This window comes from Lepidochelys kempii, chromosome 4 (genome assembly GCF_965140285.1).
Source record: "Lepidochelys kempii isolate rLepKem1 chromosome 4, rLepKem1.hap1, whole genome shotgun sequence".
In the NCBI taxonomy this organism is placed as follows: Eukaryota; Metazoa; Chordata; order Testudines; family Cheloniidae; genus Lepidochelys; species Lepidochelys kempii.
Genome location: NC_136383.1, coordinates 67,776,920 through 67,804,281, shown reverse-complemented (window position 1 = coordinate 67,804,281; position 27,362 = coordinate 67,776,920).

Here is a 27,362-nt window from a genome sequence, read left to right as displayed (position 1 = left end):
TTTGGGGTATACGTTTAAGTTAAGCCTGTATTACGGTGTCTTTAAGAAGTTTCCACGCAGCTTGCAGAGATTTCACTTTTGGCGCTGTATCCTTTAATTTCTGTTTAACCTCCTCATTTTTGTGTAGCTCCCCTTTCTGAAATTAAATGCTACAGTGTTGGGCCACTGTGGTGTTTTTCCTGCCACAGGGATATTAAATTTAACTATTTTATGATCGCTATTACCAAGCAGTCCAGCTATATTCACCTCTTGGACCAGATCCTGTGCTCCACTTAGGACTAAATCAAGAATTGCCTCTCCTCTTGTGGGTTCCAGGACCAGCTGCTCCAAGAAGCAGTCATTTAAGGTGTCAAGAATCTTTATCTCTATATCCCGTCCAGAGGTGACATGTACCCAGTCAATATGGGAATAATTGAAATCCTCCATTATTATTATTATTATTTATTATAGAGTGTTTTATTTTAATAGCCTCTCTAATCTCCCTGAGCATTTCACAGTCACTATCACCATCCTGGTGGTTGGTAATATATCCCTACCGCTATATTCTTATTATTAGATCATGGAATTTCCATCCATAGAGATTCTATAGTACAGTTTGATTCATTTACGATTTTTACTTTGTTTGATTCTTTCTTGTACGCTTTCTTTCACATATCCCATTCACCCACCAGCACAACCTGTTTTGTCCTTCTGATATATTTTGTACCTTGGTATTACTGCATCTCATTGATTATCCTCATTCCACCAAGTTTCTGTGATGCCTGTTATATCAATGTCCTCATTTAACACTCTAGTTCACCCATTTTATTATTTACATTATAAAGCTGCATTTATGGAGCTTTGTGAGCAGCTTGCTCTGACACCAATGCCGAATTAAGGTATAAGCTAACTAAGCTACAGCTTGGGGCCTCTAAAAAAGAAAAAACTGATTCCATTTTACATTTTATCAAAATCAGTTGATAAATAAAGGAGATATGGGGAAAAGGTGATCTCAAAATAGACATTTTTGTTCAAATATGACAAATATACACATCTGGCTACACAAATACCCTTACCCTTCACTAATTGTTAATTATTGACAGGAAGGAGGCCAGGGCTGAGAAAAAAACAATTGCGCTTGTAAAATTAGTATTTCTATGCGTAAGTCTGCTATCAGCCTCCTAAGGCAGCGTTTTGTTGGCCAGCTGCTACTAGGAAAATTCTAACCATGCCTTTGTTACTTATTTAAATAAATCAATATCACCGCTGACAAAATCAGGGAAAAAAGGTGAGGTCAGACAGCAGTGTTGTGAAGCAATCCTGCCAAACTCATATTCATATGTTAGTATGTTCTTTCTTCTTTTGATCTGTACTTAGGTTACTCCTGGGGGAATTCTGTACCACTGCATGTGCACAGAATTCATATCCCCTGCAGATTTTTTTGCTTTCCTGCAGAAAAATCCCTTTCTAATAGGGAAGCTGCAAGAGCAGTCACTCACCACTCCCTAGCAGTGCAGGTACATTGTTTCAGGCACCTGGAGCAGCCAGCAGAGAGGTAAATCACCATGGGGCTGAGGATACCCCAGCCAGTGGCTCCTAACCTGAGCTGCTAGTCTTCTCTGGGCTGGTGGCAGGAGAAGACGGGACTTCCGCTTCCTCTGCAAGGAGTGGTTCGGGCTATGTCAGACCCACCCTCAGAAACCTCCCTCAGCTGCAGGAAGCTCTGTATCTTCCCCTGCTTCCTGCCCCCATCCCTCCACAGATGAGGAGTGAGGAGTCACTGTACAGGGAGCTGTTCTCCCATCCACCCAACCCCTGTGCATCCAGACCTCCCATACCCAGACACCCCTGCCAAGCCTCACCCATACATCCAGAACCACCCCCCACACCCCCAGCCTTCCATACCCAAACTCCACCCCACTGAACCTCAATCCCTGCATCTGGTGCCCCCTGCACCCAGACCCCCTGTCTCCGGATCCTCACCTATGTGCCCAGACCACCCCCAACTGAGTTCCCTGCACTCAACGCCCACCCTGATGCCCCACCCCAGCACCACCCTGAGCCGCCACATCCAGACCCCCATGCCACTGACCCCAGACTAGCTGCACCCAGACCCCCACCCCACCAAGCCCCACTCCTCCAGCACTCAGACCCCCACACCCAGACCCCTCCGCTGACCACAGCCATGGGGGCAGGATCTTGTGCAGCCTCACTGCTGAGTCAGTGTCCTGGGGGTGGGGAGGCTGCAGGGTGATTTCCCACCTTCGTGCAGCCTGTGTTCCCCACTGGCATGCTGGAGCCTCTGCATTTATTTATTGACAAATTAAACTTGCAGAATTTTAAAATGTGCGCAGAATTTAATTTTTTGGCCCAGAGTGCCTTCAGGAGTAATACAATTGTGTATTTTAGTGCGCATGCCGCTTTCTGCTTCATGCGCTATTCATGCTTCACATGATTGAGTTTGCCGATTATCATCTTATGGATTTAGGTCAAATAGATCTTGAGGAGGATAAATTTGTGTTGGCTTCCCTCTGTCAGTTTCGAGAACCTTCACAGTAAATATCAGAGAGTGCTGACAAAAGGATAACTAGAAGGTTTTGAGAGAAGTGAAGGAAGATCTAGATATATAACAAAATATTGTGAGTACTTTGTGAGCAAGTTATTTCAAACTATGTGCATATATGATTTATAGGCTATTAAAGCCTATAATATTCATTATATTTGTCTGAATATAGGCTAGTTTTTCTTACTTTCTCAATGCCTGTCTAAAGATTATCAGTCTTTTTTTCTGGTAAATTCTTTTTCGCACATATATCTTGTTGTCACTCTGTGTGTCCGAGGTGTTTACTCGAGATTAATTAGTGGTCCTGGGGAAGACAGGGGATAGAGAAGCAAACACGAAGAGAGATGTCTGTCGAGAAAAAAATACCAAGATTTTTCTGTTCGGCAGTTTGGAGCATGCAAGGTAATATTTTATTATAGGTTGTATGCTATGTAAAAATTCTTTTATAGACTTATAAATCACATATCATATACATAATACATTGTATTTTTACAGTATGGCAAAAGAAAAATCCAACAATTCATTGATTCGTAGCTAAAAGTAAATCGGAATAAACATTTGTAAATATATTTTATGTCATCTGGATTAATGTATTTCCCTAACGATAAATGAAAAAAGCATTTGATTAATTTTCATATGACAAGCAAGATAATTTTCCTTATTTATGGTATAAAAACATTATATATCCTCTCTTGTTTTCCTGTGAGAACATAGACAAAATAGGATTAACTTTCATAGAAATATCCAGGTTAAAAAAAATGTTTCTGAATTCAATAAAAACTTTCTGCTACCAATTTTAGTATGAATATTAGGTAATTCAGCATAATTTTCCATAAAAACAAATCAATTTATTGTAAAAATAAAACCAACTTACAATTTGCTGATGGTTTGCTTATTACCTGAGTGTAATTCATATCAATATAACTAAAAGTTGAGTTTTAAGCTTGTGGGTTAGCCGCATCCTATATCCTCCATTGCTTCTTGTATCCTCTATTGCCATCTTGTATCTTCTAAGAGACTCATTGTGTATTCGGACAAGGAATTCCGAAATTTAGATGCCCCAACAGAATAAGACTTTCCTGAGCACTCTTGTATTACTGTATTATTAAATTGTATTATTTACAGTATTTTGTTATTTTATATTTTATATTGTTTACTTCTACTCTACTTACATATGCAATTAGTTCAAAGAATTTGTCTAAAATTTATTTCTGTCATGATGTCATCGTTAGAGAGGGCTGCTGAAAATGAAAATTATTTTTCTATTTTTAAAACTTTGCCTTTGTATATATGCAAATATAAAGCTTTTGTGTGTGTATATTCAATGTCATTTCTGTGAAAATAAGTTAATTTTTTTTTAATCGTATGGAGCCTCTTACACTTGATATAGCTTAGGACCTCAGAATGTCATCATCTGGCCCTGCCTGACACTTTAGCATCAGGACATAGGCTGGAGGGAAGCCAGGTTTAGGAGTGGGATGCTGTTACCTTCTGGAAGCTGGCTACCCCAGACTGCTACAGGTCCATTGCTAACCAGTTTAGCTTTGGCAAATTCACTATGGGGGCTATGGTGACAGTTTTCTGAGGCAATCAGGTGTGTGATTTACCAAAGGTGATGAGCATATAGAGTGTCCCTGAATTAATTGCTGGATTTGAGAGGATGGAGTTTCCTAACTGCACCAGGGCCATTGACTCATGTTCCCATAGTTGATGATCCTCAAGGAGCACATGAGTACATTGTACCATTTGCAGTTTATTTCATAGTTATGCTGGTCTTTGTCAACCACAGAGGCCCATTCATGGATGTCAACATGGACTGGAAAAGTGGCAGAAACCCCGGTATGATGAAATCAAGGATCTGCTTTCATGGATAAGCTGGGATACCGTCCGCCAAATTCTATCATATATGGAGTAATTGTCTCCCATTGTTCTAGGGGATCTTGCAGGTATCCCCTTTTGCCTTCGCTTCTGAAACCTTAGCCTGATCTCAGAGGCCCTGGTAAAAGGTTTAATTACATTCAGTGGGTGTAGAATGGTGGTTGAATATGCATTTAGCAGCAGAAATCCCACTGGTATTGTACTGCCATTGGATTCCAGTGTTACCAGTGCCGTCTGAATTACTGAAGCTTGTTGTGCTCTTCAATCTTTGTGAATCCAAAGATGAGCTATTAGCCCATGAGTAGACCTGTGACAACAATGCATTGTTGAACTAGTACACTCATCCAGCAAGTGCACTAATCACAGCTGAAGCAGGATGCATATGAGCAACAGAAATCAGGGATGCTTTGTGAGCCCACCTTATGGACTTGCATGGCCAATGAAAGAGGATGTTTATGGATGTATTTGTCCAGCAACATTAACAGTTAATGAAGTACCCTTGCTATACACTGCAAATGGGATGGTTGGGATGTAGTTGTCCTGAATTTTCATTATGGATGACATGAATACTTAAACAATGGCTTGTGGAGGCAGTGGTGGTTTGTGTAATATGAGCTGAAGATTTTCATTATGCATTGATCTGAAAAGATTTATTGAAAAATTGTGTTTTGAATACAAGTTCCCAGTTGTCTTATGTCTTCATCTTTATATTTTGAAATGCACATTAGCTGATGTCATGCAGTGATGGTAATAAACTTTCTTAATTAAACAAAAGCCTTTATTTTTAACATGGGTGTATTACAAAAAACAATATTCAAGAATTTAATGGCATCTGGCCTGCAAGACAAACACCAAAGCCAGTAATAAAATAAAGTGTATAACACACACATTGAACAGTTAAACGATGCAAAATAATTCCCCTACTTCTGCATGTCTCCTGGTCTCCATTCTCATTTCCCTTTCTACCATGTTTAGCACACACTTGGCACTGCTGCACAGGAGTGGATGATTGCAGTGTGGGTGGAGGACTGCAGTCGGTACATCTGCCCAACCCAACTAGCATTCAGTCCTGGTTGCATGGACCACCCAACCATGGTATTGTCCAATGCATCATGGCTCTGCGGGACATGGTACCTTGGAGGCAACTCAGGACATGATGGAGGTGAAGCAGATGCCTGGACTACCATTAGTGCAAACAACTTCTTGCAGGTCTTTCTGCTGTGCTGTCCTCTCTCCCAAGTGATGTGCCTGCTGCAGACACTTCACCAAATCTCTTCTCATGTGCTGTAATTCCCTCCTTGTGCCTGCCTGTGCCTCTTCACTTAGTATGAATCCTTTTTTCCCTTTAGTATTGTATCTGCTTGTTGGGCATGTCCACCAGAAGTTTGTCAAGGATACACTTCCTTTTTGACCACTTCATGACAGTTTGAATCCCTGTGGCTGGGCTGCAGAGATGGAAATGCCTGAAAACAGACATCAAACAGTACATTATTGTCTCAGTACTTCAAAAAACAGTTCAATGCATTCTCAAAAGAAAAAAGTGTAATCTCAGGGCCAAAAAATGATACTCTGTAAAACTCTCTACTTCAGTCTTTTTTCAGACGAACACTCCAGTTCCCAACCACAACTGAGTTAAGCAGAGTGAAAAGACTACACCTTACCATTGTGTACATTGGTAACCATTTACAATGTTAGTGTTTTACAGTTGCAGACCATTGTAGCCTTGGGTGTGGGTGAGGGGAGGGGAGTACATTGTGGCTTACTACCTAGCACTGAGTAACCATTTCAGGCATTCCACATTGTGGAAGACCTAACAATCCTAGGTTTCAGAGTAGCAGCTGTGTTAGTCTGTATTTGCAAAAAGAAAAGGAGTACTTGTGGCACCTTAGAGACTAACAAATTTATTTGAGCATAAGCTTTCATGAGCTACAGCTCACTTCATTGGATGTATTCAGTGGAAAATACAGTGGGGAGATTTATATACATAGAGAACATGAAACACAGGGTGTTACCATACACACTGTAACAAGAGTGATCAGGTAAGGTGAGCTGTTATCATCAGGAGAGCGGGGGAGGGGGTCCTTTGTAGTGATAATCAAGGTGGGCCATTTCCAGCAGTTGACAAGAATGTCTGAGGAACAGTGGGGAGTGGGAGGGGATAAACATGGGGAAATAGTTTTACGTTGTGTAATGACCCATCTACTCCCAGTCTCTATTCAAGCCTAAGTTAATTCTATCCAGTTTGCAAATTAATTCCAATTCAGCAGTCTCTCGTTGGAGTCTGGTTTTGAAGTTTTTTTGTTGAAGTATTGCCACTTTTAGTCTGTAATCGAGTGACCAGAGAGATTGAAGTGTTCTCCAACTGGTTTTTGAATGTTATAGTTCTTGACGTCTGATTTGTGTCCATTTATTCTTTTACGTAGAGACTGTCCAGTTTGACCAATGTACATGGCAGAGGGGCATTGCTGGCACATGATGGCATAACCACTGTTGTGGCCCCTTGTGGCATGTAGTAGTTTAGATAGTTTAGTGTCCTTTTTCTTTTGTAGAGAAGCAAAGTGTGTGTTGTAAATGGCTTGTCTAGTTTTTGTAAAGTCCAGCCATAAGGAAGTTTGTATAGAAGGTTGTTTTTTTATGAGAGTATCCAGTTTTGAGAGCACATTCTTAATCTTTCCCTGTTTGCTGTAGAGGATGTTGATCAGGTGAATAAGACTATCCCATCAGTGGGTTGTCAAAATAGTCCAGTGCAAGCATTGATGGGACAAAGACCCAAAATCCTTTTACCAGTGAAGGGAGACTTGTTGCAACCAGGAGGATGGAGATACTGCTGAGATGACATGGCCAACTGTCAGAAAGCAAGCACTAGAGTACAACAGATCAGGCAAGGACCTGTCTACCCTGTAGTTAGGCACTCCTGCAAGGATCCACCCATTAGAGAGAGTCCAGAATGAGTGGACTAAAGGAGTCATGAGGGGGACAGTGGCTACCGAAGAGGTACTACGCAAGAGGGATAAATGATCTGAAGGAACAAGAGGCACTAACACAGACAACACCCAGAAAGCCAAGCGTGATTATAAAATGGAGAGGCAGAACCATCTGGAGGCAACCCCACAGGGAGGGAGAGACCCCACAGAGTGAGAATTTTCAGGATTCAGAGACTCGTAACAGGAGACACACATTACTCCTGGTATGGTCTCCTGCTGCAGAGATCAAACTGTCTCAAAGACCATGTAGCTAGCTGAGTCTGTTGTAATGATGAGTCTCCAACTCTGCTAAGGGCTAGCAATCTCTGGCCAAAGGGACACAGGTTGGTCGTGGGAGGTCTAGGCATCAATTCTTTGTTTTTAATGTTTGTAAAATAGGGAAGATGTATCATTAGTAGAACAGTAGTGAGAAGCCCATGTTCACTGGAGGGACTGTTACTGAGGGGACACCAGTGGAACAGGGAATATGGGGGGTTATGCTGGAAGCAACTCAGCCACATGGACAGAGCAGTGTCCAGGTTTAATAATGTTTTGCTTGTTCAGTGTTAACCTTCATTTAGCTTTAGTCTGTCCTAATAAAAAAAATACTGTGCCAGATTCTGATTTGGAATAAACTAGTGTGGTTCTCTGGAGTTCAATGCAGCTATGCCAATATATACCAGTTGAGAATCTCGCCCATAATTAGAACTCCTGGTTTTTGGGATGTATTAATTTGATATTGGAGTTTATTTTTAACAATTTAATCAGGTTTATGTAGATGTGAAAAAATCTGTTTTGGGGGCTCTCTCTCGTCTCTACTGTAATGAGTAATCTTTGTAATATTCCCCAGTGGGCTTTAACATGTTGCAAATAGCACTATGTTAACCCATGCTAGGGAACCTTTAGTGCACACCAGCAAATAATACATGTTTAATGTGTTTTAGAAATCCTACCCCTATAGTCTGCATTACTGCTCCATATAGACAAGCCCTTATGTATAAGTAACCATTTCTGATGTTTTCCTAATGTTTATTAGATGTATACTCTTTTTTGGGGGGGGCAAGGGGGGAAGAGAGATCAGACATCTTTTATTGCTGTTTGTTGGCTAAATCAGAAGCCCTATCTATAATGTGTACATATAGTAACACATGTAGAAATTGCTTAATGCCATCTATTGGTGGAAACTGTGGAATTACCAATGGTTCCTTCTAGTTTTCATGATACCTAGGGAGTTATAATAGGGGAAATAAGAGCCAGTAGGTTTTCCCCTCTGTTTTATTTTCAGTGGAAACATTTGTAAATGTTTCCTGTTATTCTTTTTATAGGTAGACAAATGCATTAAAGTTGAAATAAAAGTCACCATTATACCCCCCTAAAGCCCAGGACAAGAATAATGATTAAAATGTTGTGCTGGTTTGATTAAGCACTCAGGAGTATAAACTTCTTAGGCTTATTTCTAACATTTTTGAGGGACAATAAGGAATCTTGTGCCTGAGACTTTTGGACTTGTGCCTTTTACATATTTCATTGTTTCTTGACTAATTTGGTTTGTCTTTATCTTCCCCCCTTATATCTCCCCAATAGAATTGTCCTAGTTTCAATGTACTTTGTAGTTCCTAAACAAACTCATGAGGTCTGTTCAAATATATTATCAAAATTATACATTCCTCAGTCCTGTCACCTATACTACATCTCTGGTGTCCAAGATATGAGATGTCAACTAGAGCTAGCCAAATAATATAGAAAGTGACTAATATTTTCACTAATAAACATGGTGAGTTTTCTCTGCTGCTGTTCAACATGAGATCATGCTATTGATTGTTCACAAGTACTTGGATGACCTACTTTATTTGTGAATTACAAAAGGATCCAAGAAATTTAGCATGAATCATTATTTATCTAAAATTCATGCAGGAAATGCTGTTCAGTTTTTATCATTTGTCATCCTGCTTAAAAACTTTCAGTCAGTCAGGGACCAGAAACCATACCATAGAATACCATACAGTAACTTAGAGAACCACTCCTAAAACACAAAGAGCAAACAAATAGTAAAATTGAACAGCAAAAAAAAAATAGCTGACACTATCTAAACTAGGTAGTGAATACTTATTTGTGATTTCTATGAATGGATTCACTTATGATTCACAAATAGAAAAAACACTGAATTTGATGTATAATTATTTCCAAATAGTTATTTGACCACTTTCAGCAATTACACTGGACATCATGCCCAATTCAGTATTCATTAACATTAAGGGTAAATCCTGAGCTTGAACCCTCTTTGAGTTGCCCACTTGTCTCTAAATATCTTTAAAAGAATTTTTGATGATGTATTGAAGCAAGTCATATCTGCGTTCTTTGTCAGTATTATGGGCTCTGGGTTTGATTCTCTGCTGTGCCCACTTGTCACTGACTAGGGGGAGCCCTAACTTAAATAGTTTTCGTGTAAGATCAGGCACAACTGAACTCCACTTGGCCATGCCTCCTCCCTATCTGACTCACCTCAGAATGCCTTTGAGTTCTCACTCTGAATATCTTGTATGTCCAGAAGTAGAAGGTGCACCTCACCACCTTCTGCTCCAAGTGCAAGATGCATTGCTTTGATTGCGCTTTCTCTAACAAACACATAGCAACATGTGTATTTTTTTTTTAAAAGCAGCAAAACCCTTGTGTCAGAATAAGACACTGCACTGCACATGTTTCTCCCCTGGGAGAAAGATGAGAGAACAAACAGCTGATGTGTAATCATGTTGCTTAATACACTACTAGAAAATGATCTCAAGATAGTGTGGTGATGGAAGTATAAGAACCTAAATAGAACAGAAACAGAGGAGCCACCTCTTCCAAATTTCCATGAGTAGAGGCCCACTGCACAGGAAAAAAATCTCTACATGGTCCGAAATTGCCTTAGTGGACCAGAAAATCCAGCCGTCTGTGTCTTACTCTTAGTCCATCTGAGTTACTATTTTTTCAGAATACACTGATACTTATAGAGGATTAAAAATATAATGACATTAAGAAAAGACAATAAGGAGGTTAATCTCTCCATACTTGTGTGAGATACCTATTGATGTTAATCAGAGTAAATCACATGTATTAATGGAAGAATATATCCATAAGTGCTGAGTAAAATTCTGTCATATATGAGGGAGTATATTTCAAATTGTGGCATTGATTTTCAGTGTATTTCATTACATTCAAAGCTGACTTACTGACTGATATTGGTGAAGTCAATGGGATTGTGCTGGGTGAATTTGCTCCAATAGGAGCTGTGGCTAAAACTGCGAGCAACTGCCTCAAAAAATACACCTTGGTAGTTGTGATTGTTGTAATACTCAAGTATTACATGTAATAAACCACACTCAAAGTGGGCATATTATAAGAATGAATGTTTATTTCAGGGTTCTGATATGTACAAAGCACTGTTATTGTTGGTATGATTTATAATGTTAGAACTGGTAATGGTATTGGTAGAGAAGACAGGTGGTATACAGGGGCCCTACCAGATCCATGGCTATGGGTTCAAAAGGAACCTCTATTATTGGAAGAGGTATCAAAGGAGCCCGCGAGTGCGGGCGAGGGCTATGTAACTGACACTCCAGACAAAGAGGTACAGTATCGTCAGACATCTTCATGTATTCCTGGCCAGAAGAACCTCCGCAGGATCCGTGCCTGGGTTTTCTCTACCCCTAGGTGTCCTCCAAACAGAGGACTGTGGACGATACTCAATATGGCTTTTTGATGTTTTCATGGCACCAGAAATTGTTGAATCTCTTGCTCCTGCATTTTCACCACGCGGTACAGGAGATCTTTCTTCACTATAAAGTAAGATCTTTCTTCATCTCCCCATCCACGGGTATCCTGTCGATCTCTGCCACCTCTTTTCTGGTGTTGTTATATATGGGGTCCTCTGCCTGGTCCTGCCTGAAAGTCTCTTTCCCGGGACTAACCTGCCCAAGCTTCCAGGGGCTGGCTTCTGCTTCTTCCAGTGGCTCGCTGCCGTCACGGCAGGGGGTGGCTTCCAGCTCACCTTCTGGGATGGAAGTTTTTCTGTTGACTACTCATGTCCATCTGCCCATTAGGGCAGTCTTCTGGCCCTGGGTCAGGATCCGGGTTCCCAAGGCCTTTGCATCCTTCCTCTCTTTTTTTGTCTTCTGGGTCTTTCAGGGGGCTGAGAATGGATCCTGAGAAATCTCAGGGAATATCGGGGGTTGACATTCCCCTGGTGACGAGTCGCTGTCCTTAGGGTTCCCACCTCCATCCAGCCTCTCCGGGGGGAGTAAATTATCAAACCCTGGATTGTCCCTCCCAATGACTACAGGATATGGGAGTTTAAGAACTACGCCCACGGTCACCTCAATGGGGTTCCCCTGAACCTCTATCTGCACCAGGATGGTGGGGTAATGGCTCAGGCCCCATGCACGCACGTTGCTGCTATGCGTTTGGCTTGCAGCAGCTGACTACCTTTTTACCAGCTTACCTGATATAAGGGTGATAACACTCCCAGAGTCCACAAGTGCTGTAGTTTCTGCTCCGTTTATTCTCACTGGTCTGGTGTAATTATGCGGGGCTAAAGCAACCCCCGCGAGGTGGATAAGGGAGCACGGGACCTCCCAATCCCCCAAGTTACATTGCATAGGCTCCTCGGTGCTGGGACACTGTGCTGCTATGTGTCCCCGCTCCCCACATGCAAAACATCTATAATCACGCCCCTATCCTGGGGGTTAGGGGGGTTAGTCCTAGGGGTCCCCCCCACTCAAGCCAATTCTTTCCTTCTGGGATCCCTGCTGGTTTTCGCCCTCCCCCCTTCTTCCACCTAGGACTCCCCAGGGGTTTGGCTGCCCAACCTTCCAGGGTTGGGGTCGGATGCTTTTTTCAAAAGGGGCCTTCCTTGGATAGTTGGATCAATTCCCTGGCTGTCATCCGTCTTTATCCAGCGTGATCATCTCGTCGTAGGTGGACAGATTGTTCTGGCCTACCCATTTACGGAGATCTGGTGGCAGTCCCCGCATGTAATGGTCTATGACCAGGGTCTCCAAAACCTCTGGGCTGCATGCCTTGGGCTGTAACCACTTTTGTGCGAGGTGTATGAGGTCAAATAGCTGGGACTTTGGGGGTTTGTTCTCCTGGAATTTCCACTCATGGAACCTCTGGGCCCGTACTGCTGCCGTCACCCCGATCATGCTAGGATCTCTGCCTTCAGGCGGGTATAGTCAATGGCATCCATGGCAGGCAAGTCAAAGTAGGCCTTCTGGGCCTCTCGGCACAAAAAAGGGGTTAGGATGCTGGCCCTGGGACCACGCCTCATGCTGAGCAGTCCTTTCATATAAGAGGAGATATGCCTCTATGTCATCTCCCGTTGTGCCATTGCCTGAACCCGGGTTGCCTCCTGCTGGGCTGCTGTGGCTTGTACCAGAGTTCTTACCACTTCCTCCATTGTGGTACAAAAACAAACAAACAAAACAAACAAACACAAAAAAACCCCAAAACCCCAGTGCACTTTTTTTTTAAAAAAACTCTTTCTTCCACCACACTGTGAACAATAATCCCACTGCAAACACCAGTTGTGACAAAGCTCTGTCCTTGTCTCAGTGGGCCCTGCACTTCCTGGCAGAGTTTGCTAGCCTCAGAGGCTCACTGTGACCCTCTCTCTAGAGGCAAGGCTCACAGCCTACTGAGCCATTTTCATCATAAGCCAGCAAGGGAGGTGAGGAGAAGCCACCCTCTCCCACACACTTTCTGTTGTCTCCCAGTCTCAGTGATTAATCGGGATGGGAGGGGGAGCCCGGGCCTGCCCTTTACTCCAGGCTCCAGCCCAGTGACCCAAATATTAGCAGCTACGGTAGCTGACTTTTTGGAAATAGGACGTGTACAATTCCCTGGGTCACTTCCCCACAGAAGCTCCCACACAATATCTCCTTCACCGTTATCAGGCACAAGGAAGGAGGCTGTGAGGTATGGTTTGTACTACTTAGTTCCTCCAATAGCACAGCTTCCTCCTACAGCTCCTGACATGCACGCCCAACTGACTAACTGGGAGGCTTTTAACTAGTTTCAGCCAGCCCTAATTGGCTTCAGGTGTCCCAATCAACCTACCTATCTTCCCTGCCTTCTGGAAAGATCTTAACTGTCCCCAGGTGTCTTAATTGACTTGTAGCAGGTGCCATTTACTTATCCTGGTACCAGGGATTTGTTTAGCCTGGGACTAATATATCTGTCTCCCACAACTTTTCTATAGCCATTTGGCCTTGCCCCATCACACACAGTAAAAGGTAAATACATATTGCCACATACGTATGCTATGCCACAGCTACTCCTTCGTGATTATATTTAAGGTTAATAAGCCATCAATTAGCATCTGAGAAGCCTGGTGATGTTTTCTTCCCATGACATTTGAAACAGTTAATGAAATCCGGATTTCGATTCAATGCTAGAAAATAGGCTGATCTTGTTCCTATATATTTTACAAACATTTTTTTTAATGTAGTGCAGCACAAAGATTGTATTTAAGCCAATATGTGTCAGTCTGCAAAGTGGCCTGCATTTGCTTGGAGATACTACTCTGAAAATCCTAGCCTCTATTCATGGGTTATTTATGGCAGCCTCGCTAGGATCTGAGGGAGCGCAGGATCATGTTGCAAAATTTGATTTTTGTTGTTGTTATTTGGAAATCTTGTCTTTAGATTAAAGTGTCAATAATACTAATGCTAATAAAGTGCTGATAATACTGGAGGGGTGCATGGTCCGTCACAAGGGGAAATCGCTCGCCTACGAGGTAATAACGCAGTGTCCCCATGGCCCATTTGACAGCAAGGCATTCTATCTCTCGACTACTGCGTATTTCTGTTCTCTTGGGAGAAGCTTTCTGCTTAGGTAGAGGATTGGGTGTTCCTCTTCTCCCACCATTTGCGACAGAACCGCCCCCAACCCCACCTCAGAAGCGTCTGTTTGTAAAATAAATTCCTTGTTAAAATCGAGGGCTATGAGTATAGGGTTATTACAGACGGTCATCCGAAGGTCTGTGAACACCCCCTCTGCTGTGTCAGTCCATTTCACCATGTCTGGACCCTGGGCCTTCACCAGGTCCATTAGAGGACTTGCCCTAGTGGAGAAAGTGGGGAATAAAATGTTGGTAGTAGCCTACCACGCCTAGGAATGCGTGTACCTGCTTCCTTCGGGTCGGCCAAGGCCAGTTTTGAATCGCCTCTAGCTTATTTGTTTGGGGCTTCACTATGCCCCTGCCTACAATATATCCGAAGTACCTAGCCTCTGCTAGCCCTATGGTACATTTAGCAGGATTAGCGGTGAGGCCAGCCTGCCTTAAGGTGCGCAGTACTGCCTCAACTTTCTCCAAGTGGGTTCCCCAGTCTGGCATGTGGATGATGACATCATCCAGGTATGTGGCTGCATAACTAGTATGGGGGCACAGCGGCTTATCCACGAGGTGCTGAAATGTGGCCGGGGCCCCATGTAGCCCAAAAGGAAGGACACTGTACTGGAATAGACCGTCTGGGGTGGAGAACGCTGTCTTTTCTTTAGCTTCTTTGGTCAGGGGAATCTGCCAATATCCTTTTGTCAGATCCAGTGTAGTCAAGAATCAGGCAGTATCCAGTCAGTCAACCGGTTCGTCGATGCATGTTATGGGGCATGCTTCCAATGGGGATACTTCATTCCGTCGGCGAAAGTCATTACAGAATCTCGTAGTACAGTCAGGTTTAGGCACTAGAACGATTGGACCACTGACTGTAAGATTCTTCAGTAACCCCTAATTCTAACATTTTCTTTACTTTGGTTTTGATTTCTTCTCTTTTGGCTGCTGGGATTCGGTAGGGTCTCAATGTTACCTTGGCTCCCAGGATTGTGCGGATATGGTGATAGGTCTCAATCATCCGCCCTGGTTTTGTAGAAAACACATCTCGGTTGTGATTAATCATGTCGGCTGCCTCGATCTTTTGGATCGGCGTCAAGTCAGGTGATATCCTCACTTGCTTGTGTAAATTATCCTCCTGGGGAAGGATCTCCTGGGTGACTAAGCATGCCTCTCGATCGTGCCAAGATTTTAGAAGATTGATGTGGTAAATTTGCTCCAGTTTCTGGTGGCCTGGCTGCCACACCTTATAATTCACCTCTCCTACGGCTTTGATCACTTCATAGGGTCCCTGCCACCGGGCCAACAGTTTACTTTCTGCTGTGGGTGCCAGTACCATCACCCGATCCCCTGGTTGGAACTGTCAAAACTTTACTTGGTGGTTATAATGGGTTCGTTGGGTCTCCTGTGCTCTCTCCAAGTGTTCCCATACAATGGGCGTAACTCAGACTATCCGATCTCTCATCTGCAATACATGCTTGACTATGTTTCTTCGGGGATTTGGCTCTTCTTCCCAGGCTTCTCTGGCTATATCCAATATGCCCCGGGGGTGGCACCCATATAGGAGTTCAAATGGAGAGAAACCCGTGGAGGCTTGCGGAACCTCCCAGATGGCGAGCATGAAGTAAGGCAATAGGGTATCTCAATCTTTCCCATCCTGGCTCACCAATTCCTGATCATGGCCTTGAGGGTCCTATTGAACCTTTCCACAAGGCCATCTGTTTGCGGGTGGTATACAGAGGTCCGTAGGGCTTGTTCTTAGAGCAATGAACAGAGATCTTTCATCAACTTGGAGATGAAAGGTGTCCCTTGATCAGTCAATATCTCCTTGGGTAGCCCAACCCGGGCAAAGATCTGTACTAGCTCCTTAGCTATTGTCTTGGAAGCTGTGTTGCATAGGGGAATGGCTTCTGGGTTGCATAGTCCAGTACAATAAGCACATATTGGTGGCCCCAAGCTGTCTTCTCTACCAATACCCATGGGGCCCAATACTACCTGTATTGTACAGCTGAACATTCTGTAGAATATCTTGTATATGTGGTGTATCCTAAGGGCCAAATTTACAAAAGTGTGCCGTTAGCAGTCACTACTTGTGCTTGTAATTTTGTGCCCATTTTTGAACTGCACTGCTTCCGTCTCTCAAAAATTCTTAAGCCTTAAACTCCCAGTTGCAGGTGCAAATCAGGCAGCTAGAGGCACAAGTATTTTTATTTGCACACATGCTTCATTTCATAGACACAAAGTTAAGGGTGCAAATTGCACCCAACTAAAGGAAGCTGGGCCTTCGGCTAGATTTAAATGTACAACATAGGGAACATCAAACTAGGTAAAAATAAATCAACACAAATGTAGAAGCTTTACTCTATTTCAACACAGTACAATATAATGCTAACATGAATGTCTCAAACTCTGCCTTGCAGCAAATTAAAATAACCTAAAAATCACAAGTTGGGTCATAAATACAGCAGTACATACAACATTTCAGGATTTTATCTCTAAATTCATTTAATTACCCCAATTTAAATGGGATGCTAACAGACTCCAATAGTACCTTTAGGGTGACCAGACAGCAAATGTGAAAAATGGGGACAGGGAGTGGGGGGGTAATAGGAGCCTATATAAGAAAAAGACCCCTAAATCGGGACTGTCCCTATAAAAATCAGGACATCGGGTCACCCTAAGTACCTTTAACTTGTAGGTAACTCTACTATTGACCTCGAGGAGAGTTTAATGTCTGGATTAAGGGTATTATAGATTATACCATGTAGATTGTGATTCACTGAAAAGTGGTAAACTACAACAAGGACTTCATTAATTGATTTCCCATTGATCTTGTGGTGTAGGAACACTTCACTTTATAGTGAGTGACCGCTATAAGGGTAGCGCAGAGGATAACTTTTTTTTCACTTCTGTTGGTGAGGATCCATAACAGTGGCTTGTACAGTAAATCTACACTGCAGAGTAATAACTGCCTTACTTCACTCAAAGTAATTATCTTTTATATTACTATTATCTTAATATTGTCTGTACATTACATATGCAGCACAGTATGTGATAATTTAATTCTACAAAGAAGTTGGTTCCAAAGACTTGTTTTACTTTCTAAATGTCAAGTTTTCTGATTTCTGAGTGTTCATCATTTGGTTGGTGAAGCATAGACAAGCTATGACAGATTGCGGATGATAGGCAGCAGGGGAAGCATCTCCAGAAGTACTGTAATTTGCAGATTTGTGTGTAAATACATTTGATGCTTTTGGGTTTCATCCAGCTCAGGAAGGGTTTCTCATCACCTGCCCTGTAACCTTGGGTGCTTCTGTGCTATGCAGCTTTGTCTTAGAGCTCTGACACCAGCAGCCTGCTCACAGCACATTGGCCTCACCATGGGGCTTCCACCATCCTGATTACTTCTTGCAGGGTGACACCAACAGCCCTTCAACTCCCAAGTCCCTCTCATTGGATTCTCACAGAAGTTTCCAAATTCATTGCCTCTGAAGAGACAGAATACATGCCAGCTTATTAGTTTGCCTGAAAACCCACACTTCAATTTAAATACACAGCACTGAGATGACTGTGTGATAAAACAAGAATAAGTTTATTAACAAAGAATGTAGGTTTAAGTGATTTCAAATAAGTGTGAAAGATAGGAAAGATTGCAAATAAAAAACAACAAAAAAACCATGCTTTCTAGTGACTAGGAAGCTACAATCTTTACTTAAGCAATTTCCTCCTTACATCAAGTGATCAGAACCCTAGTCCTCCGGACAAGGGGACCCAATTTTTATGCTCAAAGTGTGCTGTACCCTACTGCCCTCTCAGTGATGGATAACAACATGGTTTTTTGCCACTGCTTTTATCATTCAAATAATTTTATCATCATTTTATCATTCATTTATCATATCTACCAAAGTTCATTGACCCTTTTTCAAGAGGCAGGAAGACCTCTTTGGGGGGTGTAGTCTCCATCCCTGCTCAAAATTATCATGTGGTCTTCTTCCCCCTCTTGATCCCCTGATGACTTTGTTTACCTTGAACATAAATGTACTTTCCATTATCTCATGTTACACTTTTTAAAATTTACATTGGAGACAGTCAACCCTGTGAAATAACATTCTTTTCTCTAGGACTGGCTGGGCTTAGGCATTGTCTGTCAAACACTTTCAAGAAACGTATTTCCAGCACACAGTTATAATTCTTTATTCACCACTTGTAGGTACATCATGCAATAACATTAATGATCAGCATATTACCAGTCTGCATATGAAACCTTACATGACACCTTTTAGATTAGGACAACAGAGAGTTGGTGCAGTGAGTGTGAGGGCAGGCCTGATGGGTTATGGTAAGGTGTTCCCTCTGCCACTTGGTATTGAGAAGCTCCCTGCATCACAACATTGTTCCTTTTATGCTGGATTATCTGAATTTCTTTCTGCTATAAGCATAATATGTCTCTTGTCTTTCTGCTTTAAGATAAAAGCAGAGGCTCAGTCTCAGTGATTGTTTCAAAATTTAATATTAAGTCATCAGAAATGGCTGTGCCTGATTAAAGTCAAACATTCAGACATACTCTCAAGAGCAATAACAAGATCAGAGCAGGACTCATGGCTAGGAGGATGGTTTAGTTACTTGAGGATTCCGTTACAACACGGAGCACTAATCAATTTATATCTACTTTTTAATATGTTACTTCAACCCTGTCTTTTACCAACTTTTGAAAGGATGTTATGTCAACTTTCTGATAAAAGCCAACAAGTAGTGTAATAAGACTTTAAATACTGTAAAAGGATATTCCAAGGATAGAAGAAATATATATGGAAATATTGCACATTATATACCTTTGTGATGGGCAACTTTTCTTCCAGACAAAAAATTAGAGTGGACTACTTCATTCCTTCTTCTTTATCCTTGGCACCCTCAGCTGCATAGGATGTCCACTAGTTTCTGTCACTTGTTTTGGTGTTGTGCTGATCTGCTTAGCCCTCTGAATGTCATGTTGATGGATTTGGCTTCTTTCTTTATTCTGTGTAATGTTTCTCTGGGCTGCCCTCTTCTTTTCTTTCCAGGTGGTGTCCATGTTATCACTTGCAGTGCAAGTCATTTGAAGGCAACCTTAAAGCATGTCTTACCAATCTTCTTACTGTGTTTGGTGCTTTAGATTATTGGTTTGCTCTACTTAGAATTTCTGATGTTGTAACAAACTCTTTCCAACGGACTCTGAAGAGCTTCAACAGGAATTTTAGTATACATTGATCTTATCAATTTCCGTGGAAGATTTCCATAATTCTACTCTGTAAAGAAGTACAGATACAATTTTTAACACTGACATTGTATTTTTGTGTTAAAATAATTAGGAAAAAATAATTAGGAAAAATAGTGTAAAAAATAGTGTAAGCTTATGGAAGTTGTTTGCTGCTTTTGATATTGTTTGCTTGACATCTAGCATGGTGTCATCATTGCAAGTTTCACTCCCTGGATAGCTAAAATAACTTGTTTCTTTATCTACTCTTATGTTACTTTTCAGACATTGATAGCCGTATATCTTCTCTTACCTTGGTTGATGAACAATCCAGCTTGTGGACTTATAGTATTTTAATAAGTCATTGCATTTTCAACAGCTACATTATACATTATGCAATTATTGTGTGCTTTTACAAAGATCTTGAGGTGCACTAGACAGAGCTCAGGAGAGGGGGTTCAAAAGTATCTTCAAACTACCTTGACATTTCCTCCAGCTTTGTATCATTTTGGCACTGGCCCAATCCGTGACATGAGACCAAGCAACCTGAAGGGTGCTTCAATTTAGGCTAGCTGCCAGAAGCTCCAAGGTTACACAGAGCTCTTCTTCAGGTCTGGGAAATAAACTCAGAGTCACAGCTAAATACAAGGTGGAACAGATTGCTTAACATAAATAGTTAATACCTTTCAAGGGACCATTCAGGATGGGGTCCACATTGGGTATGGTTTGTAGTTGTTACCCCATATGGGTTCTAGTGTGGGGTGGTAGGTGACAACTAAGTTTGTGCAGTTGGAGGGTGTTTTATTTCTGTATTGAAACTCAAGGTGACCCATTCCATGATGCAATCTACTTCTCTGGTGAAGTGTCCTTGTTTGGTGAAGGCAGTTTTGAGTGTGTTAAGATGTATATCCAAGACCTTTTCCTCAGAGAATATTCTGCACCATCTGAGTGTGTGGCTGTAGAAAACAAATTTCTTGGTATGTTTGGGGTGGTCACTGGTTCTATGAAGATAGGTATGGTGATCAGTGGGTTTCATAGTTGTCTATAGGATTCCATTGCTAAAACTGGTCATGGTGTCCAGGAAGTTGATGTGAGTGTGAGAGTGTTCCAGAGGTAGTTTAATGAACTGGTGGTGGTGGTTGAAGTTGTGGTGGAAATGTACGAGGGAATTTGTCATCTGTCCAGAAGAGGAAAATATCATTGACATATCTCAAGTATATCATTGGTTGTGGTGCATTTTTCCAGAAATTCGTCAAGGTGGCCCATATTGTCCAGGAGAGGGCTGGACAGGGCAGAACACAATTTTTTTTGGAAAATTCCAGACAGAGTGTTGGGGTCACCCTGGAAATAATAACCAAGGCTGCTGGAAGCCACAGTGTGGCTGGGTGTTTGATGACAGGCTGTGTTGGGGGTCAGAGTTGCTGGAACAGGGCTGTGGTCATATACAGGGTGTGACCTGCTTGCAGGTAGGCTGTTTGTGAGCGGACCAGATGGGAGCTACAGCAGAAAAGCATTGTAAGGTACCCCAGGTTGCAGGGCAGCTGGTGACACAACCCCTCACTGGTCTGGATTGCACCCTGGAATGTCATACGTGCAATGAGTTCAGTGAGATACTTTGGAACCACCAAGTCTGGCAGTATCCTCCAAATATCAGAGGGGTAACCACGTTAGTCTGTATCCATGCATCTGAAGAAGTGGGTATTTTACCCATTAAAGCTTATGCCCAAATAAATCTGTTAGTCTTTAAGGTGCCACTGGGCTCCCTGTTGTTTTTGTAGTATCCTCCAAAGACATTCATGTCAGACAGTATCAAATGCTTTTGAGTTGTCAATGAAGCATATAATCAATGGGTGAGTTGTATTCTCTGCATTTTTTAAAATAATGTGATGGATATTTGCAAATGGGCCATGGGTGCGTCGACCCCCTCTGCAACCATCGTATTGTGGTGGTAGTTCCACTTCTATCCTTTGTCTCATGCTATCCTGGATTGTGTAGAGCAGAACCATGTTAGTCATAAGATGGTGTATATATATGGAAAAATTTGCAGATGATAGATAATCATTTAGGTTCATCATTATGTGATGAGGTGGATGGGTCTCACACTGACAAAAAGAGGGTTAAGGACAGCCTGTGGACCCATTTGGCCCTGCCCTGCTACATCTGCAGCAAATGTCAGGCATGAAGAGGGGAGTTAAAAGGAAGAGCCCTAGATCAGTTCAGGGCTGACCAGGAAGGAGAGCAGAGTAGCTGGGAGAGAAGCCTGGTTGTAGTCCTGAAACTGAGCTAAGCCCCTGCTAAAAGGGATGACCAGTCCCTGTGAGATCAGAGGAAACATGGACTGTTTTGAGACAAGCTCTGAGTACAAGGTTGGATTCCCACTGAAGATTTGTAGGATGTCCCTGTTTTATCTAGTTCTGAATTTTCCTTTGGAAGGGCTAGGACTGAAGTTTTTCTTGGCTGGAGGGCCAGCCTCAGAGACATACCAGAGGAGACCTTCCAGTGGGTGAGTTGTGCCCTTACAGGCCACAAGAGGATGATGCAGAGGCAACCAGGCCACACATGACTAGAAAAGACTCTGAGGAATTTCAGAAGGACTTGATGGACTTAGGCACTAGATGAATGGGCAGCCCAATGGAAGATTAATTTCATTGTGGACAAATCCAAGGTGATGTATACTGGAAGGAATATATGAACTACTCACACACTGCTGAATTCAAAATTAGTTCTAATGTTTCAGAAAAAACATGTGGGAGTCAAAGTGCATAGCTCAGCATAAAATTCTCCTTCATGTTAGCTGTAATCAGGAAAATCAACAAAATATTATGTATAAAGAATGCAATAGAAAATAATTCTGCAAATATCCATTTTACTATAATGGTATGCCTTATCTGAATGCAGTTCTTGCACCTTACTGCTCAGCCCTATATGTTAAAAAAGATATATCTGAGATAGAATAGACCCAGAGAGAGCTGACAAAAAAGATGAGATTTGAAAAGATCTGTGTATGGAGATTCTGCACAGAAAAGACAAGATTGGTGCTGGTTAGTTTAAAGAGATGACTAACAGGGACCATGATAGAGGTAAATTATATAGAGAAAGTAAATCAGGAGCTCCTGTTTCTCATAATACAAGAACAAGGGGACATTCAATGAAATGGAAAGACAGCAAACTTAAAAGTGATAAAGGAAATACTTTTTTACAGAATGCATAATTAACCTGTGGAGCTCATTTCCACATGATATTGAGACCAAATCTTAGTAGAATTCAAAAAAAGAGATACCGAGAACAACCACTATGGCATGAGAGAGGATAAAAAAAGTAGGGAAATAATTCTCATACTTTAGGGCATAAGTCAACCACTAACTGAAGGGGGTTGGAGTTAAACTTCCCTTATGGGGAAGATATTCGATAGTTGTCAACTATAGGGATTTTTGCACCTTCTTCTGAAACATCTGATTCTGACTATTGGCAGAGATGGGTAAGTGTTCTGCTCTGCTCAAGTATGGCAATTCCCAGGCCCCTATGTAGTTTAGTGGCTGATGACAACATCCAGGCGTGCCACCAGTGTACAGCACACTGTACAACTATGGAAAGAGTTTTTGGGGAATTCTGGGCAGGGACACTAGGGAAAATCCCTACTGTGACACTGGCAGACCAGGTGCCACCTCATGCCAAGGTCCTTATGCCTCACTGAATACTGACAAATGCATAGATGGAAAACAGACTGGCTCATCCATGTGTTCACATTGTTAAAATATATTGTAAGTTTATAAGAAGGTGTTTACTGTTTCAACTTGATGAAATGCTTGTAGGATGCTGCGTGTATTGATTTCACTTATAACATCTGTAGCTCATGGTATAAAGTTATATTGAGTGTTTACATTGTAAATCCCTATAGTTGTGTCACTCAAACAGGAAAGGAACATTTATTAAAGTGCTGATCCTGCACAAGAAGGCCCATTGAAACCAAATGAGCCATTATGAAACATTAAAGGACAAAGACTTTGTTGTTTGCCCCACCCTCCTGGCCACACACACACACACACAACCATGAAGAGGAGATGGGTGCCGATACTTGTTCTTTCCATTTGGACTCTGGAGGAAGGGAATAAAAATCCCTGACCAGAAGGAACTGTATCACTATTCTGCTTGGAAATTTGGCAATATTTCCAAGAATAATCCAGGGATTCCCAAACAGTTTACCTTGAGTTAGCTCTAGAGGACACAGAAAGCTTGCACATCACAACAGTTTCTATTACCTTTTGGAAACTAAGACTGTAACTCATTTGGGTGTGCATACTTACCTGCTTCAACCCTGTAAATAATTCTCTTATTTCTTTTTCTTAGTTAATAAATCTTGTTAATTTATTATAGGATTGGCTACAAGCGTTGTCTTTGAGAAATCTAGGGTACAATTGACTAGTCCTTTAGGACTGGAAGTAACCTGAATAATATTGTGGTTTTGGTGTAAGGGATCATCTATCACAAAGGCAGTCTTGCCTGCGTGGCGAGAAAAATCAGAGTGCCCAAGGGGACTGTCTGTGACTTCTAAGGTTGTTGCACCCTCTTCTAAGGTAGTTGTAGTGCTCGAGGAATTCACACTTGGTACTTGGTTGGTGAAATCTAAGTATTAGAGCACACAACCAATTTGGGGTTTGTGCCTTGTTTATTAATAGTCTACCCTGAGGTCGGCACTCACTCATCAGCCATTCTAGATGGTTTGTACAATGTACTTACATTGTACAAAACGTGCCATGGGATCTCTTGTTACCTGTCTATAATATTTCTAAGGCACCTATCACCTGGTTATCTAAACATTAACTGCTTATACAGTAGGCAGATTTTATCTGAAACAGCCCAAGCACTGTAAACTATATGTTAGTCAATTCAATTTATTTCTAATTCAGCCTCATACCATAACATCTTAGGCATGAGTGTCACAAAAATGATAAAGGATTAGAAAACATGCCTTATAGTGATAGACTCAAAGAGCTCAATCTATTAATCTTAAAGAGAAAGTTAAGAGATGATGTGATTACAATCTAAAGTACCTACGTGGGGAACAAATATTTAATAATGGGCCCTCCAATCTAGTAGACAAAGGTATAACGCGATCCAATGGCTGGAAGACAAAGCTAGACAAACTCCAACTAGAAATAAGGCATAAACTTTTAAGTGAGAGTAATTAATCATTGGAACAATTTTCCAAGGGTCATAGCGGATTTTCCAATACTGACAATTTTTAATTAAGATCAAATGCTTTTCTAAAAGATTATGCCCTCTCAATTATTTTGGGAAAGTCCTCTGGCCTGTGTTGTGCAGGACCTCAGACTAGATGATCACAATGGTCTGTTCTCGCCTTAGACTCTATCAGTTCGTGTAACCTAATGCATGCTTTTTCATTATATTATTGCTTAATTAGTAGGACTTGGCTCTTACTGACAAAATGTGATGTTAACTAATATAATTCTGTATATAAACCTTAACAAAGAATAACAAATGCTAAACCCCTACATACTTCATGGTTCTGGTAACATCATAGTTCTCTGGAGTATTGCTTTTGCAGTAACTATATTACCAGAACTCTAGGATTTGTGTGTATAGCCTTATAACTTGACCACATGCACAGTGTCCTCTATATATTATGACTAAATATACTATATTTATGAAGCTTCTGGATTTTTACAATGTAAGAAATCATAATTTAAAATATAATACTGTGTCATTGTCTTCAAACTTTGTTGCATTACTTTTACCGCTTTATTCCAGGAATGGCCTGGGTCATAAATATTAGTCATCTTCCAGGAAATCAGAACAATGGTACTAAAACATAGTCTATTGAGAATGGCCTTCATGAGTCAAAACTAACCTGTGTTTCAACTCTTTTTGTAGCAAATGCTTAATAATGCATTATTCTCTGTCTGGCATGGCTATAATATCTGTTTAGGCTGTCAAGGAAAATATCTCAGTTTAATAAAGAATTCCATTTACAGAGTGGTTCAGAACAAGTAGCACACTTCTGCACTTAATGGACAGACCTATTGCACTGCAATTAATTTAACAATGCTGAATGAGTCAGCATAATTCCAAATGATGTTGCAGGTATATGGCAAAGAGTAGGTATCAAAAAGTCACTTGTCTTCCTACTTTGTGATACAGTGAACTATGGCATACATTGCAATTGCCTCATGTGGCCTGGTTCTTGGCTGATGTTCACACTTGTCGTAAAGATCACACTACAGAAGTTATGTCTTAGGAAAACAGTAGAACAGAGTGAAGAGGGAATAAGAGGAATTGAAAAGTAATATTTTCTCAGCCTTCAAATCTTTCCTTAAAGGCCATGAGGTAATATGTCGGCTACATGGTATATACTTTTAGAAAGCAGTAGCTCCAAGGTTTAAAATTTTACTTTTCCAGTAGAAATTGAAAGCTGAAAACCTATTTCTTTTATTATTTGATTTGGATTGGATACATCCAAGCAGCATATCTAAGAATAAATGGCTATTAAAATATATAGTCATTAATATTAATGGTAACTAATATTCCATACAGTATTAGCATCACATTTTGTATAAAAGATGTCAGATAATCAGATCAATCAAATATGGAAAAGGTCAATAAGTTATTTTGTCTCCCCTACCCTGTACCAATGTCAAATTAGTCCCTATAGTATATTCTTCAGTGCTTGTCCAATCCAGTTTTAAGTGACTCAAGCAATAGGATTTCCACTACCTCCCTAAGGCAATAGCTAATCTGTTTTATTTTCTTTAAAGATGGTGGCCAGTTACTCACATGGAAGCTATCTCTGCAGCACATTCTAAGGCTTATCTACATTACAATGACCACCCTGCACCTTTAAGCGGGAGAGTGTTTGGCTGGCTGGCAGAGTGAAGGGAATAGTGCTTTATGGCTGGGAGCGGGGAGGAAGCTGAAAACTGCTGCAAAAGGGGCAGTGTGGTTGCTGACTCATCCCCTGGGAATGCAGGGTTTTAGAAGGGGTTTTTGAGGCTTCCTCTTTACCGGATAAATGGCTTGGAAAAGGACTTAAAAAGAGGCGTTCATTAAAGGAACAAATGAGGGGCGGTTGGGGACTCCTATGATTGGTATGGCAAGGAGTCAACCCCCCATTCTTATAGCCCACCTTAACCCTCCTATGAGGGGGAAGGGTGGATGGTAAGGTCCAGCAATGGATTTGTTGGAGGGACCTGAAGGGAAAAAGAGGGGGAGCTGGTGGAAGCCCTGGTATGGTAAGGTCCCAGAAATGGATTTGCTGGAGGGACCTGGATGGAAAAAAGACAGGGATTTGCTGGCAACCCCCGCCCCGTAAGGGTAATTATGGAATAAACATGGGGTTGCCTGCACTGTACACTGTTATCTGCTGGGTATCCCAGATATCTAATAATAAAGTTGTGGCCGGATTAACCCATGTCAAATGTCTCCTGTCCATCTTTCGGCATAGCCAGACAATGCAAGTACAAAACTTATCTTAGTAAATGGTACTTATTCACATGCTATGCCAACAGTGAGTCACTGAAGATATTCCACTTAAAAAAAAGTTAGCTCTTTGTGCAGTATCATGCTGATCTGTCTACCTAGCTATATTTCAAGAAGTTTTCAGAAACAGACTGCATATCTTTTTCACGTTTTACCACCCCAGAAAAGAAGAATTGAAACAGGTTGTATTTACAGGGCAATACTGTAATGACCAACACAATGACTGTATGCACAAAATTCTATATTTCCCGAGACAAATTGGGTAAATGTTTGAACAAGTAATTGTACTTGCAATCACTTCATTTATATGCACTGTGGTGCATTATGGGAGATGTAATCCAGCTAGGGAGCTCAGGCTATAGAGGAGAATAGGAGTATAAATCA